The following is a 5,000-nucleotide window of genomic DNA, read 5'->3' as shown; positions in this document are numbered from 1 at the left end:
TTTTTTTTCACAAACTGGAATCGAGTTTAAATGACACGCAAATATAACTGAATCTATCTGTAATCCGGGTAAAATGGGAATATAGATCACAAGAGTTTGAATTCAAAAAAGTTGGGCGGTCTTTTCATCATATGCTCAGTCCCTTCATATTGAAGGAAGCTGGTTACTTCGAAAAACCTTACGCCCGTATCGAATTGAATTTTCAATGATGCATTTTGAATTGAAATGCGAAAGAAAAGCTCCTATATTCCCTATCTCTTATTCTCTATCCTTTCAATGAGAGGGCCCCGGTTATTAATTCTCTGTAAATCTCCGAATTCTAAGGATCTCTTGAATTCTAAACAAGAGGGAGTTCTTGGTACTAATTGAATTCAATCAATGGGATTAAGTTTCTTAAGACTGGGTTAGGATAGAATAAAAAATAGGAGCAAGGACTTAATCCGGACTTGTTTGGTTTTGGACCTATACAAGATAGTTAGCATCCTATTTTATCAGCTGCTTTTTTTATTTATGACTCATCATCCTCCTAGAATTGGGGGAGTAGATAGGAGTTAATTAGTAACGGAAGATATGAATTTCAATATCTGTGTTTGCCCGAATCTCATTAACAAACAATCAAGTTACATATGTAACTGGGGGATTTTCTTTGAACCCAGTTTTTAGGTATTTCTTTTTTGGCTATAATGAATAATTGTAAATAGATATTCAGACCGGGCCGATTCAGCCATTTTATTCACTTTATTTTATGGCAAGATTACAGAAAGATTACTACTACTACACTTCAAGTCAAACAAAATATAAAAATGCATATAAAATGAGGAAATGTTTAGCTTATATGTATTGTTATCGTTCTATTTCAGTGACAACGGCCTTTCGATTTTTATGAAAAAATTAGTGACAATTGTTCAGTCTATCTGATAGATATGAAACCCCCTATTCGTTCGATTCTGATTTTATCACTCAGATGAAAGAATAAGGACTTAAATCTTCCCTTACATAAGTCTTTTTTATCCATCTCAAAAAAAAGAAATTGGATTTTTTGTTTGATCTATCTATCCGCGCTTGAAATCATTGATGATTCAATTCGAAATGAAACAGAAATTTATCTATCTTGTGGTGATCAAATGCAGCCCTTACTGTAAAATTGGATTCAAATAATGTGTCAAAGTGGGAAACTTTTTCAATTATAACTATTTTTAAACCATTTTTAATGATTCCGGAGGAGTTGAATCTTTGGTACTTGAAGAAGCGTAAGATTGATAAATCTATCCTATTGAGTCACTTGAAGATGCAAATTAAAAAAAACTTATTTTTTCGTCTTATTTATGTTTTTTTTTTATAAAAAAATGTTGTATTCATACAATCAAATATGGAGTTAAGTTGCATTTTTGTTGAGATTCCTTCAAAAAAATATCTACCCATCTATATAGAAGAGAAAAATCTAGATTACTATGGACCGACTGAACCAATGACTATTCATGATTCCATAATTGAATATTGAATCATTTCCATACCGGTTCCAATTTAGAGGAATGTTATGGTAAAACTTCGTTTGAAACGATGTGGTAGAAAGCAACGTGCGACTTGAAAGACACGATCCGTTGTGGATTCTTACATCCATCATTTTATATAGGAATGAAGGTGCTCCTGGCTCGACATCATTTGTTCTGTTCCACTAGAACCCCTCCTTTTTGTTGGGTTGTAATGTAAATAGTACATGGTGGAGCTCGAGCAGAAAGTATTGATTCATTTCTCGGGGGCAGGGATCTAGGGTTAATGCTAATCAATAAATTGGAACAACTTCGTAAGTATATCTTCGATATAGAAATAGAAATCGAAAGAATCCAATTCGAGCAAGTTTCCGCCCAAAAAGGAAAAAGAAAATTGTTGGAATTGATAAAACTCTTTCGATCCAAGGTGTATCGCGCGGGAATCCACCGTTCATATGATTCTTTGATAGAAAGAAATCACAAAAAGGGTATGTTGCTGCCGTTTTGAAAGGATTAAGGATCGCCGAAGTAATGTCTAAACCTAATGATTCAAAACAAAGATAAAGGATCCCCAGAACAAGGAAACGCCGTTTGAGTTGTCTCAATAACTGGATCAGAATGAAGAATTTAAATTGTTTTTAAATGAGACAAACAAAAAAGGGGGTTAGAGACCACTCAATAAATGAAATAAATGCCTAAAGATTTTTCTTTGAGCTATTGGGGAGTTATCCAACTTGAGTTATGAGTACAAATGATTTTTTTCTTTTTCAGTAAGGAAGAGAAGAAGAAAAAAGGGCTTAAATCATAGCCTAATTGATTTGATGATTTTATGGATCCATTTGCCATTAGAATTCTATATTATAATTCGATACATCGAAATCACTTCGAATCATTTTTTCTTGAGCCGTACGAGGAGAAAACTTCCTATACGTTTCTAGGGGGGGGTATTGTTCATCTACATCTATCCCAATGAGCCGTCTATCGAATCGTTGCAATTGATGTTCGATCCCGAAGAGAGGGAAGAGATCTTCGGAAAGTGGGTTTTTATGATCCGATAAAGAATCAAACTTATTTAAATGTTCCTGCTATTCTATACTTCCTTGAAAAAGGCGCTCAACCTACAGGAACTGTTCATGATATTTTAAAGAAGGCGGAGGTTTTTAAGGAACTTCGTTCTAATTAAAAAAAATTCAATTCATTAAGGAATAAAAAAAAATAAGGGAGGGAGTGGTGACTTGTATATAGTTTTGTATAATTTTCTCTACTATTTTTTTATTTCCCCTTTCTCTTGTTCTATTCATACCTAATTTATCTTTATCATTGCTCCCATAGAATCCCATGTTCTATAACGGCAAAACCTTATTTTATGGATCCTGGAAATATAAAATTCTAGCATTCCCCTCAATTGGTTGGTTTTCGTTGGAACTCCACTAACAAACAAGGAATAAAGTTTGCCTATTTCACTTAATATTGATTAAATACATTATTGATTGAATAAACCTAATATTTTTTTCTATTTTTTCCTTATTTATTCTTACATCTACACTTTTTTGTTTGTATCGATGTAGGTTATCTATGGAGTGCCAATCCAACACAAATACTTCTTTTTTATTTTAATATTATTCAAATTTCATTTGAAGTTTGTTTATTTTTCCACTGTATTCTTTTCTCAACATTCATATTGACAACAGTGTATCGAACAAATATAATTCATCGTGATAAGTGGATCTATTTATCTCCGTTCCATAGGTTTGTTTTTTTACTTTACTTCACTCAAATGATGGGTTCGTTGGATTCGCTTTGATACAAGAAGTCTTTTAAAATTAAAATTAGAATTTTTTTTTAGATTTCTTGTTTTGCTAGTTGAATGCTTTGATTGCCACTGCCTCGTATAATCTCTTTATTTATTTTTTTTGATTCTGATTGTATCTACACACCCTTTTCGGGTTGCTAACTCAACGGTAGAGTACTCGGCTTTTAAGTGCGGCTAGAATCTTTTACACATTTGGATGAAGCGAGGGATTCGTCCATACCATTGGTAAAGTTTGGAAGACCACGACTGATCCTGAAAGGGAATGAATGGAAAAAACAGCATGTCGTATCAATGAAGAATTCGGAGAATATTTCATTCTTCTCGAGTCGGTACAAAACCTTCTTTGAATTCTCGGAACGGAACAAAATGAATTCAATTTAAAGTTGGGCCGAGTGAATAAATGGATAGAGCCCTATGGCTTCAATTAATTATAGGGAAAGAAAAAGTAACGAGCTTCCGTTCTAAATTTGAATGATTACCCGATCTAATTCGATGTTAAAAATATATTAGTGCCTGATGCGGGAAAGGCTTCTCCCATGAGTGGATTACCCATTTTTTTAATGAATCCTAACTATTGTGATTCTCCATTATGGAATGGAGATGGGTGTGTAGAAGAAGCAGTATATTGATAAAGAAAATTTTTCCAAAATCAAAAGAGCGATTGAGTTGAAAAAATAAAGGATTTCTAAACATCTTGTTATCCTATAACGAACATAAACCAATTCCATTAAATGGAAAAAGAGAGGATAGAGAATCTGTTGATAAGTTTACCTGTCTCCGAGGTATCTATTCTTTTTTTACTATAATACCTTGTTTTGACTGTATCGCACTATGTATCATTTGATAATCCCCAAAATCTTCTACCCTTCGTTCAAATCTAATTTCAAATGGAGGAATTCCAAAGATATTTAGAACTAGCTAAATCTCGGCAACACGATTTCCTATATCCACTTATCTTTCAGGAGTATATTTATACACTTGCTCATGATCGTGGTTTAAATAGGTCGATTTTGCCGGAAAATGCAGATTATGACAATAAATCCAGCTTACTAATTGTAAAACGTTTAATTACTCGAATGTATCAACAGAATCATTTGCTTATTTCCGCTAATGATTCGAACCAAAATCCATTTTGGGGGCACAACAAGAATTTGTATTTTCAAATGATATCGGAGGGATTTGCAGTCATTGTCGAAATTCCATTTTCTCTACGATTAATATCTTCCCTCGAAGGGAAAGAGATAGTAAAATCTCAGAATTTACGATCAATTCATTCAATATTTCCTTTTTTAGAGGACACATTTTTACATTTAAATTATGTGTTAGATATACGAATACCCTATCCCGTCCATCTGGAAATCTTGGTTCAAATTCTTCGTTACTGGGTAAAAGATGCCTCTTCTTTGCATTTATTACGGTTCTTTCTACACGAGTATCGTAATCGTAATTGGAATAATTTGATTACTCCAAATAAACTCAGTTCCTCTTTTTCAAAAACAAATCGAAGATTATTCTTGTTCCTATATAATTCTCATGTATGTGAATACGAATCCATTTTTCTCTTTTTCCGTAACCAATCTTCTCACTTACGATCAACATCTTTTGGAGCCCTTCTTGAACGAATATATTTCTATGGAAAAATAGAACATCGTGTAGAAGTCTTTGCTAAGGATTTTCGGGTTATCCTATGGTTGTTC

The 5,000-nt window shown here is 33.2% G+C and overlaps 1 pseudogene; it reads left to right on the top strand.

Moving 5' to 3' along the window:
- Positions 1-3,074: 3,074 nt before the first annotated feature.
- Positions 3,075-5,000, top strand: part of LOC132290263 (maturase K-like) — a 2,011-nt pseudogene continuing 85 nt past the window's right edge.

Source organism: Cornus florida, unplaced genomic scaffold (assembly GCF_030987335.1).
Source record: "Cornus florida cultivar Cherokee Brave unplaced genomic scaffold, ASM3098733v1 CherokeeBrave_3.0.0_Hap2_scaffold_232, whole genome shotgun sequence".
NCBI classification, from domain to species: Eukaryota; Viridiplantae; Streptophyta; class Magnoliopsida; order Cornales; family Cornaceae; genus Cornus; species Cornus florida.
This window is presented reverse-complemented; position numbering and strand designations above follow the sequence as displayed.